Here is a 20550-nt window from a genome sequence, read left to right as displayed (position 1 = left end):
CTGAATTGTGTCCCTCCTCGAGTTCACACGTTGGAGTCCTAATCCCTGGTACCTCAGAACACGACCTTATTTAGAGATAGGGCTTTTAAAAAGGGAACTAAGTTAAAATGAGGTCAATAGGGTGGGCCTTGATCCAATATGACTGATGTCCTTAATAGAAGAGGAGATTAGGACACTGACACACACAGAGGGACCACCACATGGGAACACAAGGAGACGACAGCCACCTGAAAGCCAAGGAGAGAGCCCAGAAGAAATCAGCCCCCCTGACACCTTGATCTTGGTCCTTCCAGTCTCCGGAACTGTGAGAAAATGCGTTTCCGTTGTTGAAGCCTCCGGCCTATGGTACGTCGGCACCCCCGGCAGACTCACGTATGGGGGCCTGGCTGCTTTGGCCCCTGTGCTGCTACCAACACTCACAAACTTACCCCTGAGTATCCTAGACCATGGCTTGTGCTGACCCAAAGCTTCTGTTTACGGAGCGATTCTGTGTCCTCATGCTTCCACCTGTTGGGCAAAGCACACAGACCAGCCCTGCTCTCAGGTTGCTGGGTCAAGGTTTGCTGCCCTTTTCCATCTCTGTGGCCAGGAGGTCACAGAGTATGCTTGGAAGAGACCTAAGGCCGTCTGCCTTGGCGTGAGGCTGTGGGAAGAGACTCCCCTTCGAAAGGCGTGTGTGTGCACGGGTGTGCGTGTGTCTGTGCATGTGCGTTCATGCATGTGTATGTGCACGTGTGCTTGTGCCCGTACGTGTGTGTATGAAGCATGCTTATAGTCGGCCCATGGCCACACTCATTTATACAAAAGCCACTTTATTCTAGAAAATTCAAACTAGTCTGCAGTGACAATGAGGTGGGGGAGGGGGAGGGGTAGAAGGCAATGAGGTTTGAGGATGAAGAGAATGCTTTGTGTTCTGACTGTAGCCATGATGTCATGAACTTACCTTTCAAAAGCTCATGAAATCCTATCCTTTACAACATGGAGGCTGTTGATTGTATTAAATCAAACCTAAAAAATAACTTCAAAAAAACGTTGTTGTTTTTAAAAGCCAATGTCTGAGGTTAGTTTCTAGATATTTGGCACCTTGGGGTGTGACAACGAAGCCTGAAGGCTTAGGCCAAGCTTTAGAGAGAGCTCTGTGGAAACCTCCTTCTGTGACCCAAGAGTGTGATTTCTCCACCTTCCTGGCCTGGCAAACCGTGGAGTCGGTTGGCAAGGGCCGCCTGCGTTGGGAAGAGAGTGACTGAATGGGGAAGTCTCAGTGGACGACAGGGAGGGAGTACAGTTTGTACAATGTTCCCGAAACCTCTGATTCAGGGAGAGTCGCAAGAAAAGACCCTCTGGTCCGAGTCCTACTTTTGTTCAACCCCTCCTTGTTCCAGAACCAGGTTTTCTCAAATTTCCACAGCAAACCTAGCTCAGTTTCCACTTTGATGTGCAGGCTTTGATACCCGCCCCATCAGCATGAGTATTTATGAGGCGGTGTTGATTTCAGCATAACCTGGAGTGAATCCTGTTAGCGTCGGGAAGGGATGTGCCCAGACCATGCCCAAGGCCTGGCTTCACTCGCCGTGGTCTCATTTTAAATTCTCAGGCTGGCAAGGGTAGATGGAACCAGTATATCGCTGCTAAACCAAAAACAGTAGAGTTCAAGGATACAGTCAAAATTGAAGGAAAGTGTTTAAAAAGCAGAGAAAGAGATTTTCACCAGATGCTCCTTCTTACAAACACTGTATTGAGCTCCAGGAATCGTCACAAATGGCAAACGCCTGGGTGAGCATCGGATCAAGAGAGAGAACATCACCAGCAATGCTGAAGCCCCCTCATGTCTCCCCCTCCCCCCCAACCCAAAGATGACCACTACCCAGACTTCTGACAACATTAAATAATTTTACCTCTTCTTGACATTCATATAAATGGAATCTTACAAGATGAATTCCTTTGTGTCTAGCTATTTTGTTTAAAATCATGTTGGCAAAATTTATCTGTATTTATCTGTACTTACGGTCATAGATGTTTACTCCCATTGCTGTATAATGCTACTCTCTGTGATTACACCACAATTTATTTATCCATCTACTTTTGCTGGGCATTTGGATAATTCCAGATTGGGGGCTAATATGAGTAGTGCTGTTTTGAATATTTTAGTACATTCTTTAGATGAATACATGTTCAGAATTCTGCTGAGTATATATCTAGAAGTTGAATGGTTGTCTTGGATGATCAGTTTTAGTAGATTCTACCAAATAATTTTCTAAAATGGCTGTAGTAATGTTCACTTCCACCACCAGTGTGTGTGGAACAATTCCTGTTGGTCCTTGTCAACACTGCTTTTTTTAAATCATTTTTTTCATTATCACCATTCCAGTGGGAATCCAGAAATTCCCGAATTCCAGAATTTTCCAGTGGGATTTATAAGTGTAAATCTTCCTAACTTTGGATTAAAGAATGGTTTCTTAGACCTGACACCAAAACCACAACCAAGATAAATAAATAAATAAATAGGACTTCATCAAAACCAAAAGCTTTTGTACTTCAAAGGAACTCTCAAGAAAGTGAAAATACAACGCACAAAATGGGAGAAAATATTTGCAAACCATATATCTGATAAGGGACTTGCATCCAGAATATACAAAAAGCTTCTGCAAATCAACAATAAAAAACAAAGCACTGATTTTCAAAATGAGCAAGGAGTTTGAACAGATATTTCTCCAAAGAAAATATACAATGGCCAATAAATACATAAAAAGATGTCAACATCTTTAATAATAGAGATATGTAAATCAAAACCGCAATGAGATACTACTTCACATCCACTAGGATGGCTATTGTCAAAAGACCAACTATAATAACTGTTCATGAGAGTGTGAAAAATTGGAACCTTCATACATTGCTGATGGGAATGTAAAATGGTGCAGCCACTTTGGAAAGCAGTTTGGCAGCTCCTTCAAAAAGCTAAACATAGAATTACCACAGGCCCCAGCAATTCTACTCCTAGGAATAACCCCAAGAGAACTGAAGGCATAGGTCCACACAAAAACTTGTACATAAATGTTCATAGCAGCATTATTCATAATAGCCAAGAAGTTGAAACAACCCAAATGTCGATCAATGGACGAATGGATAAAGAAAATGTGGCACGTATATCCAATGGAATATTATTCAGCCAAGTACCAACATGTGTGCTAAAAGTTGAATGAACCTTAAAAACGTGCTAAGTGAAAGAAGCCAGACACAGAAGGTCACACATTGTATGATTCCATTTATGTGAAATGACCAGACTAGGCAAATCCACCAAAACGCAAGTAGATTAGTATTTTCCAGGGTTTGGGGGTAGGTGTACAATGGAGGAGTGAGTACTGATGCAAGCAGGGTTTCTTTATGGGGTGGTGGGAATGCTCTGGAATAAGGTACTGGTGATAGTTGCACAACTTTGTGGATATACTAAAAAGCACTGAATCATACATTTTAAAAAGGGTGCATTTTATGGTATGTGAATTATGTCAGTTTAAAAAAGTTCATCTCTACTTCCACATTGCATCATGTGTGCATGCAAAGTCATGTTGTGTTGATTGACCCTCCTGATGACACTTTCATTTTCTATATAAATTCTGGAAAATTCCCATTCTTCCACCTTCCAGCTCTATTTACTTACAGCATTTTAGCTTTGGCACAAAGATATTATTCTGTTGGAAGGTTTTTTGTAGCTTAAGAACTAAATAAACTACAGTCACCGCGACTCAGTTTGAATTCAGGTCAACTGAATTTTTTTCTTTCCTGCTAAGTAAAATTCTGTGAGTTATTTCTCTTCGTCTGTGGTTAATCAAACTTCTTAGATATCAAAAGTACGATCTCGGCCGACCGTTCATGTCAACTCTCACTTCGGAAAATATAAATTTACACATTTTCTTCAGTATAATTTCCAGTATCCTCTATCACGCCATGCTTACACGCCGTCAATTAACAAATACAGCCTTCATTAACAGACAAAAGTCTTTGAATAAATCATATATCTCATTCATGAAAATCATTTTTAAGTTAAATTGAACTTTGTTGAAAGATTGTGTTTTATAGCTTAACTGGACATTTTTTAAAAAGGAAATGAAAAGCAATTATTCCAATCCAGTTTTTATTAAAGTCTTGTCAGATATGTTCCTATTTCCAACTGTTTCTCAAACTGTGTTATGAGTTGAACTGTGTCTCCCCCAAAAGATAAGTTGGATTCCTGTACCTCAAAACACACCCTTATTTGCAAATAGGATCTTTCCAGAGGTAATCAAGTTACAATGAGGTCATTAGGGGGGACCCTACTCCATCTGACTGGAGAAATTTGGAAACATGGACAGACACACATGGAGGGAAGAGAGCGTGAAGAGACACAGGGAGAACCCCATGTAGAGGCAGAGGAGTGATGTACCTAAAGACAGAGGAAACCAAGGTGGCCAGCAAACCACCAGACACTAGGAAGAGACAAGGAAGAGGCCTTCCCTGTAGGTTTCAGAGGAAGTGTGGGCCTGGCCACACCTTGATTTTGGACTTCTAGGCTCCAGAACTATGAGACAACAAATTTCTGGGGTTTTATGTTTGTTTGTTTGGTTAGTTGGTTGGTTGGTTTGGGGCCTTGCTGTGTGGCTCGTGGGATCTCAGTTCCCTGACCAGGGATTGAACCCAGGCCACGGCACTGAAAGCTCAGAATCCTTACCCCTAGGTCACCAGGGAACTCCCAAATTTCTGCTGTTTTAAACCACCCAGTTTGTGGTACTGTGTTAGGGTAGCACTAGGAAACTAATACGAACTACGTAATTTCTTTCCTAAGGATAGTAAATGTGTGTGTGTGTGTGTGTGTGTGTGTGTGTGTGTGTGTGTGTTTGTGTGTGTTTTAAACAAATCCGGACTATTTCATTGTTTCTCATTCAAATTCCCTTCTGCTATTTTTCAGCTCAGTTACACGTCCAGACAACATGGTGAAGTTAGTCTCATGAGCAGAGTCAACGGCCTTCTGTAGTGATGTAAGTAATAAGACACCATATCTGTCCATAAGTGTCTCCAGAGGTGTGTACAGTGGTTGAGATGACCCTTTAGGGGTAATGGCACTGTCTTTGGTTGAAATCACCTCTGTCAAAGGCATAAGGACTCACATCCAGGGGACAGACAGCAGGATATCCTAATCTGGATTCTGTAGGCAGTGGGCCCAAGATGAGGCTTGCATGCCGGGCTCTATTGGAGGTGCGGTCACAGGGCAGCAGGAGTGAGGGGAGAAAGGGAGCCAGGGTGCAGCACGCAGCTGAGCTGACCTTCGCTGCTCTAGAAAGTGCAGCTGATTGCTCAGCCTTTCCTCTGGTCTCCCAGAGAGGCCATGAAGAACACATAACCTCGGAACAGCCTGTCAGGGAAAGGAAGGGAGAAGCATCTATTGTGAACCCTTCCTGTTTTCCACTCATCTGCTTCCCTCACGAGGTGTTAATATCTCTGTGCTTCGGGGCGGTCTTACATTGACCCTCCAGTAGCTACTGAGAAAGAGAAATCCCATGTCCAATGGTGTTTCAATGATCTATTGCTTCATAGCAAACTACCCCCAAGCTTAGTAGCTTCAAATAAGAACAACTTGATAAGTTTTACAGTTGTAGGTTGATGCGCAGGTCTTATGCTGGCTTCACCTGGGCTTACTCTCGAGGCCAGATTCAGCCAGCAGGTTGCCCAGGGCAGGGCTCTGCTGGGGCAGCTGGTCTGACTCAGGTTCCCCCTCTGGTGTCTTTTATCCTCAGCTTCATCCCAGCACAATGCTCTCAGGTGAGGCCATGAGAGGTGGTGAGGGCAGCAGCAGGCCAGGCTCCTGACACATCACTTCCACCACATGCTACGGTCTAAGTGGGTCACATGGCCAGCCCAGAATCAAGGAGAGGGAAACAGACGCTAGCTCTTGGTACTTAGATATTTCATCTACTGTATATGGTCTGGTACTTCCTCGGAGTCCACTCGTGTGGGGTGGAGCCAGGTCAGGCTGTCCCCGGGTGCCAGACCTGCTGGGGCTCCCGCTCTGATGGGTGCCCTAAGGCTCAGATGAGGACCCTCTCACCCAGGAGCACCGAAACAACAGCAGTTGTTGTTAGGAGACCAGGGAACGGCAGCTGTGGCCAGACCTCCCATGTCTCAAGGGCGGCACGAGGGGGTGAATCCTGAGACTCACATATTACGTCCTGTCCATAGGACTCACGGATACAGGATGACAGATGCTGTTGGGGTCAGAGGGAGTGTTGAGAAGACCCAGAGTAGGACTTAGGAACTGGAGTGAGGGGTCTGGGAAGGGAGGAGGGTCCATGGGTGGCGTTCAGCACAACCTGAGGGTCGCCCAGAGCAAGGTGAGGACGCTGGACACCTGGCACATCATCGGAGGGCAAGGCCACCTGGTAAACAAACTTTCCTCTGGCCTCACCTCTTTGCCTGGTGCTGCCCCTGAACAGAATATATCTGAGCTCAAACCAGAGTATCAGTGAAAACATTCTTTAATTCATTCCATCATTAGACTTTCAGTTGTTCACATAATTTCAGTGTTAAAGAGACCTCTAGGTACTGTGTCAATCATAGTCTCTGTTCCCCTAGAAGAGACCCTAAGACAATGACGAGGGTGCAAGTGTTTATTTTTGAGGTGACTTTAGGAAATGGTGGTGGGGAGAGGGGACAAGAGTCAAGGAGAGGAAGCAGCCAGTAAAGGCTGCCTAGTTGACAAGTTACCGAAGGCCTCACGGGGGCGCTCCTATGGGGCAACTTTGGGGCACCTCGTGGAGCCCACCTCTGAGTGACCTTCACCAGTGGGCGAGTTTGTTGGGGTCTTTTAAAAAATTTTTATTTTATATTCACTTACAGTTGATTTACAACATTGTGTTAGTTTCAGGTGTACAGCAGTGAATCAGTTATGCATATAACTATATCCACTGTTTTGGGTTTTTTTAGATTCTTTTCCCATTAGGCTATTACAGAGTATTGAGTAGAGTTCCCTGTGCTATCCAGTAGATCCCTTTTGGTTATGTGTTTTGTATATAGTAGTGTGTATATGTTAATCCTGAACTCCTAATTTCTCCCTCCCCCTCCCTACCTTTCCTTGGGGAACCATAAGTTTGTTTCCAAAGTCTGTGAGTCTGTTTCTGTTTTGTAAGCTAAGTTCATCTGCATCATTTTTTAAGATTCCACATATAAGTGACATCATATGATATTTGTCTTTATTAAGCAATTCCCACCATCTGTGGGTGGAGGGCCACTCCTGAGGATGGAGGGTCTCCAGAGTCCCAGGAGGTCCTGGGGGTCCACAGCTGGGAGCTTTTGGGTGGCATGCCCAGAGATGGGGGACACTGAGGGGACATGGGAGGTATTGGGTGTTGCTCTGGTGACCATCCATGTCTTTAGAAACATACAGTTTATGAAATCAACATATGAAAGATCAAATCCACACTTTTGACAAATACTATCACCTTCCAATAATTTCTTTCCATTGATTTCCACCCTTCCCACATCTGAGTCTCAGAAAACACAAGTTACCAAAGAGTGGCTGTAAAAGCAGGGCCACTGCAGGGCAGTGAACAGAAGCCACAGGCCGCAGGGATAGGTCATAGTTTGCTCTAGGCTGAAAGGACTTACGTCTTGCTCAGTAATACAGAGTTCACGGAGCAGTTGGCTCATAACTTCCCTTTTTAGGGTCAAACTTCCTGGTTGGGCAATCCTAGCTTCTTGGGCACCACCTGCAAACCGAAGCCCGCAGGGTAAGGATCGTCAGGTTCCTTGACAATGTGCAGAGGATGGTCACTCCCTAAGTGGGAGGGGTCTGGCTCTGGTTTCATGGACTTTCTAACTGAGCTGCCTGTCGTACACGTGTCTGAAAGTCAGTTGTGCCGTTTCTGGAGGCTGCCCTGGCCTGGTTCTTGGTGAGCTCAGGCTCCCGCAGGCAAGGAGATCACATTTTACCTTGTCTGACTCTGTTAATGATGTCCTGATCCTCCCAAGGCCTTCCCGACAGCCAGAGGTGCCCTTCCATAGAAATAACCACCAGCAGCAACACGGGGATTGCCATCAGCTCAGTGAGCTGTCATCTCACAGTATGAAAGAAAGAGACAGGTGAGGGGGTGGTGGGGGGAGAAGAGTGTGGGGTGTTAAAAAAGCAGGAGAGAAGAAGGAAAAAGGAGAGAGAGAGAGAAGGAAAGGGGTTGAAAAAGGGGACAAGCATTGGAGTGCAAAGAGCTTCTGTGAGGAGTGAAGGCCGGCCAGCACGGAAGGGATCCAGGGCGGAGGCTGCCATCAAAGCTGTGATCAAGCCAGCTTCCACGGCGGGCAGTGGAGCTTAGCCCCAGTGTGGACGATGCCCCTCGAGTTACCCCCGAGGGGGAGGAGTTGGCACCTGTATACACCAATCTATGGCAGCCGTTGTTTGCGGGCTGCTCCTGAGGGGTCTGAATTCCCTGGTGCTTCCACCCTGTCACAGGAAGTGCTCGATGGCAATACAGGGAGTGCCAGCTGGAAATGAGGCCCCTGGGCACAGCAGGGAGGCAGAGAGGGTAGAGGGCAGGGCGGCCAGTGCGCGCCACAGGTTTCTGCCCAGTTTCTTGAAGCTTCTCGTCTTATAAACCTCTGTCATTGACATTTCAAAGGAAAACAGTGATACTATCTCTGCTTGACTTGAATTTGATTCCAACACTTTCTTATAATGTCCCAGACCGAGGGGACCTGGTGAATCCTCCCCCTGGGAAGCTATACTCCTCCTGGGAGAGCAGAGCAGGGAGGAGCACCTCTGGGGACACAGCCGTGGAGTTGCCTTCTGACTTGTGGTAAACTGGTCTCAGTTTCAATTCTTGAGAAAGGGAAAAACAGAGATATGTACTTTATGTGAAAGCCTTTCAGAAAAAATTCTCATTGCTTGAGGTGACTCACGGCAGGTTGTCTTAAGCAAATAAGAAAAGAGCAAAGAATGGGAGCTTTGGAAAAACCCTTTTGAGTCACAGCCAACGAAGTTCCTTTACTGAAATAATCAGAGCATCTTGTATGGTGGTCTCACAAGATGGTTTGATGGCATGGATTTCAAGGGCAAGTTTAATGTGTCTCTAAGTAACATCTGACCCAATGGAAGTCTCAAAATAATGACTAAATCACTTGTTTAAAATACTCATTCATTTAACAAATACCTGTTGAGAATCCCATAAGAGCTGGGCTCTGTTCTCCATGCTGGGAGAACAGCAGTGAACCACACTCACAAAGACCCCTCCCCTGGGGGAATTTCTTATCTTGTGCAAAACCGACAATGAATAAATAAGCGAACTACAGAAGAGGTCAGATGGTGATAGATGCAACAGAAAAGGACAAAGCAAGGCAAAGAGTGAGGTGGAGAAAATCTGGGAGCTGCAGCTTTAAGCAGAGTAGGTGGGCAATACCTAAGCTGAGTCTGGAAGGAGGGAGGGAGGGAGCCACTGGCACCAGTGGGGAAGGGCCTTCCAGGCAGAGGAAACCTCAGGTGTGAAGCCCTGAGCTGGGAGTGTGCCTGGTGTGTTAGAGCTGCAGCTGCAGGCTGGGGTGGCCAGGACAGACCACTGAGGGGCTTGGACAGAGGAGTAGTGTAGTATGAATTCGTTTTCAACACAGTCCCTTGGGCAACTGAGGTGAGATCAGGCTGGTGGGGGGTGGGGGTGGGGGTGGGGGTGGGGAGGGCGGGGCAAAGATGGGAATAACTTAATCTCCATCCTTGGTGTCAGTATCTGACTGTGGTCACTTTAGGGGTGCTAATCATGGAAGGAAATTTTGAGAGCTGGCAGAGGAGCAATTTGGAAAGAGTCAAGGGCTCCTTTATGCCAGGAAAATTTCCCACAAAAACTTCTTTACGTTTGATGATTCTAGTCCACATATATGGCCAAAGAGAGTGAGACACTAACTTTAAAAGGCAGGCTGAACCTCATATAAAAATGAGCCAAAGGGGCTTCCCTGGTGGTGCAGTGGTTGAGAGTCCGCCTGCTGATTCAGGGGACACGGGTTTGTGACCCAGTCCGGGAAGATCCCACATGCCGCGGAGCGGCTGGGCCCGTAAGCCATGGCCGCTGAGCCTGCACGTCCGCAACAGGAGAGGCTACAACAGTGAGAGGCCCACATACCGCAAAAAAAAAAAAAAAAAGAGCCAAAGGCCTTAACAGACACCTCACCAAAAAAGGATACAAATGGCAAAGAGCATATGAAAAGATGCACCACATCTCCTGTTATCAGGGAAATGCAAATTGAAACAACAAAAGATATGACTGCACACCTCCTAGAATGGCCCAAATCCAGAACACTCACAACACCAAATGCTGAGGAGGATGTGGAGCAACAGGAACGCTCATTCGTTGCTGGAGGGAATGCAAAATGGTTCAGCCGCTTTGGAAGACAGTTTGGTGGTTTCTTACAAAGGTAAACATACTCTTACCACATGATCCAGCAATCACTATTTGCTCAAGAGTTGATGAAAACTTACGTCCACACAAAAACCTGCACACAGATGTTTACAGAAGCTTTATTCACCATTACTAAAACTTGGAAGCAACCAAGCTATGCTTCAGTAGATGAATGGGTAAATAAGCAGTGTTACATCCAGATAATGGAATATTATTCAATGGTAAAAAAGAAATGAGCTATCGAGCCATGGAAAGACATAAATACATATTACTGGGTGAAAGAAGCCAAACTGAAAAGTCTACATACTCTCTGGTTCCAACTATACAACATTCTGGACAAGGCAAAACTATGGAGACAGTGAAAAGACCCATGGTTGCCAGGGTTTGAGGGGAAGGAAAGGATGAACAGGCAGAGCACGGAGGATTCTTAGGGCAGAGAAACTACTCTTGTATGATCCTGTCATGGTGGATACAGGTCAGTATACATTTGTCCAAACCCATACAGTGTACAACTGTCAAGAGTAAACTATAAACTCTCAGCAATAATGTGTCAGTGTAAGCTCATCAATTGTAGCAAATGTCCCACTTCGGTGGGGGATGTTGATAATGGGGGAGGCTATGCTTTGGGGGAGATATAAGGGGAATCTTGGTACCTTCTGCTCAATTTTGCTGTGAACTTATAACTGCTCTAAAAATGAAAGCCTATAAAATAAAATAGGTTGATATAAAGTACTTGCATATAAATTGTTCTCATTAATTAACACGAAAGGGGAAATTAGCATTTGATGACCTGCCCTAGGCTAGGCATCCACCGCACCTGCTGTTTCACTGTCACCAAAGCCCTTCAGGGTGGGATGTAAAGCTATGCATCCTCTGTGATTCATCTCCACCTATCCTACCCAGCACTCTCCAGGCCTCGGGGAGTGGGGAGGGGTGCAAAATCCAGCTGGTTCCAAGGAGAACTTTTCTTTGGGCTTTATTTCCATGAGTTTGGCTCTCTCTGGCCAACTACAGTCAAGTTCTCTGGTGGAGACCAAGGCAGATAGAAAGATATGCCCAGAATGGAGCGTTCTGGTACTCACTCGATGAAGATTTTTTGTGGCTGTTTAAAATAATGGTTCTGATGACTATGCAACAATATACGAAATGTTTGGGGGAAAGGTAAAACAAAATACACAGTTGAATTCATGCCACAATCACCAGTATACATTTTAAGAAAATTGACAAGAAAAAGAAAGAGAGTGGGAAGAGCATGAGTATGAAGTGCCACAGGGTCACGTGACTAAAGCGTCACAGGGCTACAATCCCTGTGAGTGCATTTTCTTTTCTCAGTTGTTTCGAACTCCTTGCTTCCTGGTCTCTCCTTTGCTACCAAAAAAAGTCTGCTTTCCGTGAACTGACAGTTTTAAAGCGTTTGAACATCAGACTCTAGATGGCTAAGTGGGTCTGCTTTCTCCTCTCCTGAGTCTGGAAGCTGAGACGCAAATCTTATTCCGAGGGCTCCTGTGTCCCACGCGGGAGGCCAACCTTTGAGTCACTCTGTCCCTTTCAAAGTTCCGGGGACAATATAACAATTTCCTGGCAGTAATCGTTTGTCATCAGCAAATTAAAGGAACAACGATACCTGATACTGTCTTTCCTCCTTCCTTCTCTCCTTTCACAAATTTAGTCCAACAGGAACTTCTCAGGTCACCTTTCTTGCCATGTGACTTTAATACCCTTCCAACAACCTCAGACACTTTGCTGCAACTTTATGAATGAACGATCCCTGCTAACAAATGTCAAAGGAGGAAGATTCAACTCTTGAGCTTTAACTAGAAAAGGGGGTAAAAATATGATTTATAAAGAAGTCTGTTCAGACTAAAAGGTTCAGAATAAAAGGTTTAAGGTACTAAGTCCACATGTTTATGCCTATAGGAAGGCTGCCATTTACTTCCATCAATGCATATTTTGTGTGTGTGTGAAGCAATTTATAGACTCACTCAGGACCTTAATTTTTACTTCTATGGGAAGTTTTTAAAACTTGCTGTCCAAAATGCCCTCTGGTAGTACTACAGTGATAGTCATTGAGTATTTATACTACCCGAAGATTTTTGATCTGTGAAACTAGTTGTCACACTGTTTCGAATGCATTTAAAAAGGATTCGATTTATCAAGTCTTTATTTTCTAGATTAACCCCTAGTAAGACGCTCCCATGTAACAATCATGTATTTTTACGGCCATTTCTTTCTCCTCCCTGCGCCCCCTTCCTTTCCTCCCTCTCTGCCTTCTGAATTAGTCATTTGTCACTTGTGCTCCTACTGCTGTATTTCTCGTAATGCTTAAATTATTCAGAGTATTTAACAGGCAAACATTTTTTTTTTTACTTTTTATTAGGTAAAAATGCAATTAGTGACACTCTCCAGTATATTTCCTCTTGTTCTCCTCTCCTGCCTTGTTTTTCTTACTTTGCCTTTGTTCTCTTGCAAATAGGAATGTGGGAAAGCCCAAGATATGGGGGGAGATGTAGTAAGGCTCCATCGCGCATTAATGCTCTAATTAACGTGGTAGTTGGCAGCGCTCTGCTAATAAACTGCTGCATCCCAGTTCCTCTGCTGTGACCTCACTGTTTGATGTAGCTGCTGTGTGGCTCTGGTTCCAACCTTAGCTGTAAAAGGTAGACCCCGGCATAAGTTGGCACATGCGCGTGGTTGCCATCATCTCCTGGCCCTCCTACAGACGCTGCATAGTTCCTGCTCTGCTCTGAGCCAAGCTGGCTTGTCCTTCCTCTCTTTCTTCCCTGGTTCTGCAGTGGGACGTGGCTGGCACATAGATGACTGTGATTCGAAGTGAACATTTCTAAGAGTTGTCTTTGACAAGATTAGGTGTCTCAGTGGCTCCCCCGTACCCTGGCTTCCCTGCCATCGGAAACCTGACCCTCGCACTATTGTAACCTCAGTCTGACTCTGAGCCCCAACACCACTTCTCTCAGGTTTCCTCCCGTCCAAACAATGACCCAAATCTGCTGAAGAAAGAGTCCAGATATTTAGACCAAAACTCTTAACACTTCTTCTAAAAATAGCTATCAGGACCCACTTTGTATACAATTAGCACAGCAGGAATTGTATAGGCCCATGCAATGTCCAAATAACTCCATTTATTCTGGTGGCGGACATCCAGAATTTACAAATAGTGCACACATGTTATAACTGGATTTGTTCCCAATAATATACTGGTCCCAGTGTAGCCATTTACTTGCAGCAATGTTTACTACAGGATTTGAAATAGCCACATGTTTGTGAGAGAGACAATCCGGTGCCTCTGTTTTTGAGTAATTTGCCAGCATAGGGGAAGCTTCTGGGTCATAGAGTATGTATTGGGTTGGCCAAAAAGGTCGTTCCGGTTTTTCCATAGGATGTTACGGAAAAACCTGAATGAACTTTTTGGCCAGCCCAATACATATCAACCCTCTTAGGGTCCCTGGCTGGGTCTGAAAACTAGATTGATGAAGATGAGCAGGAGAAAAGCAGACAGGTTTATTTATTATAAGTTTTACATGACATGGGACACTTTATAAGGAAATGAAGCTCCAAAGAAACAGATCTATGTACCTTAGTGCTGGGTTTGATGACGTGTGGACTGCCGCGGAAGAACATGATAGGTTAAGGAGTACGAGGAATTGTAATAACTGCAGGAACTTAGCAAGGCCTGTTTGCTAGGAGTCTTTTCAGTGTCCCTTTATTTTTGGAGAAAAGGATGTTGCTTTCATGGGGGCCGGGCACACCTCTCACAGGAAGGTTTTATAGCCTGTTCCAGGGAAGGGTTAGGTGGGAGGAGGTCCGAGTGACCGTCTTGGTTTTGTCTTTTTCTCAAATTCCTTCAGCTTAAAATATTCAATATGCCAAGGTGACATTGTTTGGGGTGGCATGTCCGAAATCCCATCAAAACACAACAGTGAGTTTTAAAATATCATCTTTTGACATTGCATTTTGCTTAAAACTACTTAAGGTGACATTTCTGCAGGACCTGAGCACCATTTTCAGTTCGAACTTGTGTGTTAGGTTGATTCAGGTGGTTGCCGGCATAGAGATTTGAAGAGGAAAGAGGGTTTTCTTGAAGTATAAAAACATTTATTGAAGTATATTAAAAAAAAAAGAGTATGAGGTATATAAACAAGAGTGTACATGTCAAGAGTATACAGTTCAAACTGAACACATCCGTGGAACCAGGACCCAGATCGAGAATCAGCACCTTCCCCATCCCCAGACACAACTCTCCAGCAAGGGTAGCCATACCCTGACTTCTAACAGCACAGATGAATTTTTTCTATTTTTGTACTTCTTTCTATTTTGTACTTTCACTCCACATCATATTTGTGATATTTACACGGTTGCATGTAGTTGTAGTTCGTTCATTTTTATTGGCGCAGAGATTTGCATTTCCATGATGTGAATAGACCTAGCATCCATTCTACTATTGCTGGGAATTTGGTTGTCTTGTTTTAGCTGTGACAAAGAGCTCTGCTGTGAATGAGCATCCTGGCATATGTCTTTTGGTGCATTTCTAACGGGTGTGCTAAAGTGACATTGCTGGATCATAGAGTATGGACATGGCGGCTTTATTTGACATGGCCAAGCTGTTTTCCAGGGTCGTGGTGTGTCAGTTCACACTTCCATCAGCAGACCACGCGTGGTCAAGTTTCTCCACATCCTCACCCACACTTGGCATTATCTGTGTTCTTCATTTTAGCCATTCTGAGGGTGGCTGTAATTTGCATTTCCCTAATGACTAATTAAATGGGGCAAGGCCCGTATATTCACTGACCATTTGAATATACCTTGGGAGAAAGACTTTTAATATTTCCAAGGAGTGTTTGCTTGTGCCATACAAAATGAAGTAGAAGAAACATTTTGCATGAAAAAATAAAAATGTAAAACTAACTTTTCACCCTCACTTAACTTTCCATCCAGGTATACAAGCACAGGTGGACATCACTTTCCTGGCGGGTAACCATCTAACTTAGATGGATTCATGAAGAGCCTTCCACAGTGGTACAGGCGGGATTCACCGGAGAGTAAGAAGCACCCAGGGACACACAACAGTGGGAGCCATTAACACCCCAGACCTAAAGAGGCAAAGGGAACAGTCCCAGGAGACAGGTGAGAACCGCTCCAGGGAGGAGGACCTCCTGGCAGAAGCCGTGGTTGTGACAGGATACAACCACTGCCAGGAAACATTGCCCAGAGCAGAGAGGAAATGGGGAGGAGATACCGTAACCCCTCTCTTCCCCTGCCCTACATTCCTCGGGTCGTGCTGGCCACTGGCCAAATCCAACCAAAGTCCAAAGAACAAAGGAGCCCCGAAGAGGTGACCCAGGGCTCAGAGCAGGAGAACAGGAGAGTGGAATGGCCCTGCGGGGGATGGAAGTGAAGCAAGGAGATTAACCAGCACACGCAGGTGCTGCAGAGTGATGGGAAGGGTACTAGAAGCTCTGGACTCTTGTCACTCACTGCTGTGTCATTGAGAAGATAAATCATCTTTCTGAGCCTCAATATCCTAGTCTGTAAAAGAGGTTTGCCTCAACGGTCTGTGAGGTTCCTTTCTGTCCCCTGACTGTGTTTTTCGAAAATCGTTGAGTCACTGCCATCTTCATCAGGATGGGCTAGCCAGGTCCCCAAGGTCCGCACCCATCCTATACAGCACCCATTGGCTTTTGGGTTTACAAACCATGGCCTAAGCTGTCTAGGTGGAAAGAATCTCAATGAAAATCTGTTCCTGGGTAAATCTTATATTGCCACCTATAAATAGGTTCCTGCTTCATTAAAGTAGTGCCCAGTGAGAAAGAAATGATGCAGCTAGTCTGGGTTTCAGACGCTCCATCCTTCTCCAGCAGAGAGCAGTCTAGATGCAGGGCAGGCCCATTGGGGAAGATGATGTGGCATAAAGCACAGGGTGGCACTAAAGCCACCAATATAAGGTAAAGTAGAGGTCCAGCCCCATATGCTAACCAAATACAAGGAAGGGGGAACGGAAGTTCTCAAAAGCACCCCTGCAAAATGTACCAGTAGCTTTTAAAATCTGAAAAAACACCCCCCCCTATGCTCCAGCAATTTCACTTCTGGATATATCCCCTAAAGAAAGCCTCGAGCATGGTTTGCTGAAGCTAACTTGAATTGGAGTTTACCCCTTATTACCTCCTTATCGCCTAGCCTGTGTGGTTAGAGTGTATTGACTAATAATTTATCTTGACACTATTTGTGGAGATTGTTCTTTGAACTTCTGTTATAAGCTTGGTTTCTGCTGTGTATTGGAGTGTTTCTGTTAAGAGTTATGCCATCCAGAGAAACTCAATGCCAGGAAGTGTTGCCCAATAGATAGAGGGCCAAAGGGAAAGCCGGAGGGCCAGCTGTCCTAGCCAGCTCCTCTGCTATTGCTGGCCGACCTTGGGTGACCTTTTCACTGCTCCTGTTCCCCTTATCTGGCGCTGGCAGGTCTTCGCCCCAGATCATGAGGTAACTTTCATTTATGAAGAACCTCAGGAAAACCTTAGGTCTTTCTCTGCTTCACGACGACGAATACCTCTGTGACCGTCTAAGGTGGATGCCTATCCTTTCTTTGGCCATACTTGCAGGATCTTAACTCACCGACCAGGGATGGAACCCAGGCCCTGGCAGTGAGAGCACAGAGTCCCAACCACTGGACCACCAGGGAATTCCAGGATACCTATTCTTTTATCAGCTGCATTTGCATTGTTGATGTACAAAATAGCTGTTCAGACATCATCCCATGGACGTTGTTTATTAAATGAGACTAAAGTCAAATTTGGCATTTATGGCCTCAAGAAGTCAGTGAACTTATGCGATGAAAATTTTATCATCAGCCATGTAGATTTTCATCTGTCTTCTAGCTTGGAAGTGGACATGCCACTGAATTTAATAATTGATGAATAAAGAGTTCTACTGAAATTATGAGTCGAATTATTCAAAATTTACACGGTATTGCAAAACATTATGTTTCCTCTAACGATGTGAGATGGTGGGATTTTTTTGATTGAGTCACTGAAGGCATGGAGTTTTAGCTTAGTTTCAACTCTCCAATTTTGTCTCCTACAAAAGATGAGCCTTAATCATCAAGGTTTTTGAGTTCTTTAAGAGGAAATTGTATAGTTAAAAAAGTAAGAAACACACCAAGATGGTTTTCACAGACATAATGTTGGGCAAAAGAAATTGAACACAAAAGGCAATAGACTATAGGATTTCACTGGTGTGAGGTTCACAAACAGACCAAACTGGTCCAGGCTGACAGAAGTCAAAGTCGTGGTTACTTCCGAGGGTTGTAGGGGAGGACATGAGACAGTCCTTTGAGTGCTCAAAATAGTCTATATTTTGATGATTTCACGAGTGTCGACATATGTAAAATTTATCAAGCTGTATCCTTGCTATTTTTGCCCTTTGCTGTATAGGTTATAGCTAAAAATAAATTAATTACAATAACTTTTAAAGAATTGAGAAAAAAAAAAAAACACCTGGAACACAGTGGTAGATTAAGATGAGTATTTTGCAAATCATCCGTCTATAGTCTAGACTTACTCTGGTACTATTTTAAGGAACTATGAAAACGAAGAAAGCCAATCCACAGATAGTTTGAGCTATATTTAGAAAACAATTGATTTAGGTAATTAATAAATCAGTTTGTTGTGTATGAATCTCTCAGAATGAAAAGGCATCATCTTTCCTAAACCTGATTTATTTCTCAGCCATACAGAGAGCAATCTCACTGCCCAAGTTATCTGATATCAATGCTCTGGGTCCCATAGAAGTTTCCACGATATCACATATTTTAATTACCTTATTGTCCATAACGTCCATATCTAATTACAAATAATTTTCCTGTAATATTTGCTTGTATGTATTTGCTTGTATGTATTTGTAATATTTGCTTGTATGTATTTGCTCAGATAATATCTTGTGATAAACATTTTTCCTTTAATATGTTTTCAGAGTTGTACACAGTTTTCTGCAAAGCGTCAGCTGTGTTGCTAAAAATGAATCTATTTCTTGTGTTCTGCTGGCTGTTGGATGGAAAAAATGTTGACAAATTATTAAACTAATCTTGAAGCTCTAATTATTGTAATTTCTTTTGCAGCAATCCATTTGAAGGAAAAGAAGTGTCAAGTCCCTAAATTATCAGCGAGCCAAGAACACTTGTTAATAAATCCTGTACACAGAGCTTGCTGGACAGTTTTATGTTTATTTTCAATTGCATGCACAATGACTGTTCCCAGTTTATTTTTTCTAACTTCTGCCCTAGAGACCTGGCACTAGATAAAGCTCAGACGTACAAGAAAACAAGGAAGTGACTGATAAAAATCATGACATGGAGTCTAGAACTAAACTGCTTATTCTGTCCACAGAGATCATAAAAATTCTTGCTCGTGGTCATTTCTGGATGATTTCCACCACAGGGATTGGACAAGTCCCCATCTTCCTAAGCCACAAAGTTGGGCTACCTGAGGCTGGGGTGACCTACAGCAGACACTGTTAGCACCCTGCCCAGATTTCTTTGTACGCTCCTCAGTGTGTTTACATGCCACCCTCACCAGTCCTCAAGGACCCCTCCAACTTCGGTGTGTTTTTCCTTCCAACAACCTGAGGCATGTTCTCTAGCTACCACCTTGCCCAAATGTGCAGACAGCCTGGAGAACTGGGAAGTTACTCCCCTCCAGTGACTGTTGGGTGTGGGACTTCGAAAGCCCAGCTCCCTTGTCTCAGGTTGGAACAAATTTTCGGATTAACTTACCCCCCAGAGTTCTTCGTGGGATCAAGCAGCAGTCACCTTCTGCAGGACTTTGCAAGACCCTGTACCCTTGCTTCGTGCCCTTCCTCCCTCCTTCTGCTCCCCGCGCTGTTTCCCCATTTCCTTAGTGTCTCCCCGGGGGTATTTCCTTAATCAATCGCTCTCACATAAATCTTCATCTTAGGACTTACTTCTGGGGAACTTGAACATGACCCTGAACCCTCATATGCAATCTGCAACGTGGGTTTCACAAATGCTGCATCATTACTGAGATTGGAAGGGGCTCAGGAGCTGAAGACTGCTCACCATGACTGCTTTTTCGCTGCTTTCTTTTTACTATTGCAAGAATTCAGTTCTAACTTACCCCCCACCCCCCATACACACACTCCCTTTTACACATTCAGCACCTTTGGGATGTCAACTCGATGTTGCATACAACACCAAACTGTATGCAATTGCATAGTCAATTGTATATAACTTCAAAATGACCTTGAGTGCAAAAATGTTGGACCCATCACCTACGTACCTAATTCACCTCTAATAGGTTGGGGGCAAAAACATAAATCCTTCCAATCAAGGTCTTACAAGTTCAGTGTTATTACGAAACATTGTCATTACAAAGCAGCATACCTAGTTGAAATATAAGGCAAATATTCACAACTCATGAATTTAAAATACATGCAGTAAAGAAATAAACAGAATCTGTTATGCATTTTTCACTCCATGTGCATGATTGTAAATGTAATAGTGAAAAACACTTCAACTCTTTTGGAGAAATACAGTCAAACATTCACTCATGAGGACTGATCCTGAATTCACAATATTCCTTACTATAGATGATTGGCTACCAATTTGCACTTTGTTAAGCCCAGGAGACCTTATTCAGCAATCTTGTTTGTAATTTCTAACATCAAAGAGAATTCTTCCTTTTCTAGTTACCTTTAAAATCTCCCTGGAACAATAGAGGGGAATAATTGGATGTGTTAGTGTAAATAATTCGGTGTCTATTTTTGTGAATATGTTTTAAAATAATCAACCAATCAAGTAATTGTTAAGTCCCTGAGATCACAGCAGATGTAGCATGCCTAAAAATAGAATACAAAAACAGAACCATTCTTCTCAATTTAGTACTTTTTTCTCACAACTCAAGGATTAAAACAGAACTAGTTAGTTGGGTTATTAATCTCTGTTACAAACTATTTTTCTGAAGAGTAAGTTCTGGATAATTCAGGGGGCAGTTCTTGTCCCCTATTTCCCAACACTGAAATGAAAATAAGTTAACAGTGATGTCAAAGCATGGAAATAATTGACCCGATAAGTGGCCCCTCGTTCTTGATCTTTATGGAACTGGGTCTTTACCCAAGGGCTTTGGAC

General features: G+C 44.0%; 1 long non-coding RNA gene across 1 annotated transcript; it reads left to right on the top strand.

Annotated features, from left to right (window-relative positions):
• Positions 1-171: 171 nt before the first annotated feature.
• Positions 172-18608, top strand: LOC137206396 (uncharacterized). Its single transcript, XR_010934638.1, has 3 exons — positions 172-345; positions 15351-15539; positions 18526-18608. It is a non-coding gene; the product is annotated as an uncharacterized lncRNA (long non-coding RNA).
• The last annotated feature ends 1942 nt before the right edge of the window (positions 18609-20550 follow it).

This window comes from Pseudorca crassidens, chromosome 15 (genome assembly GCF_039906515.1).
Source record: "Pseudorca crassidens isolate mPseCra1 chromosome 15, mPseCra1.hap1, whole genome shotgun sequence".
NCBI classification, from domain to species: Eukaryota; Metazoa; Chordata; class Mammalia; order Artiodactyla; family Delphinidae; genus Pseudorca; species Pseudorca crassidens.
The sequence above is the reverse complement of the archived record's forward strand: the minus strand, read 5'-3'. Positions and strand labels throughout refer to the sequence as shown.